A 213-nucleotide genomic window follows, 5' to 3' on the forward strand; every position below is an offset into this window, starting at 1 on the left:
ATATATATACACAGTACATGCATGTGTGCGTATATGTGAGCCTTTTATTAATTAATATCCTACGAAACTAAACTCCATGTTACCTTCATGGACAGGCTAAGCCCACCAATAATGGCTAGCGACAAGGCTCGAGGTAAGAATGAGGGGGGGGAGGGGGGAAGGGGAGAGGGCCAGTGTCCTCTCGCTCATAAAATCACAGCCTGGCGGTGGGGT

General features: G+C 48.4%; 1 protein-coding gene across 1 annotated transcript in view; it reads right to left on the reverse strand.

Annotated features, from left to right (window-relative positions):
• Positions 1-213, reverse strand: part of LOC119587677 — a 19,636-nt gene that overhangs the window by 14,175 nt on the left and 5,248 nt on the right. The window lies entirely within an intron of this gene.

This window comes from Penaeus monodon, chromosome 23, assembly GCF_015228065.2.
Source record: "Penaeus monodon isolate SGIC_2016 chromosome 23, NSTDA_Pmon_1, whole genome shotgun sequence".
NCBI lineage: Eukaryota > Metazoa > Arthropoda > Malacostraca > Decapoda > Penaeidae > Penaeus > Penaeus monodon.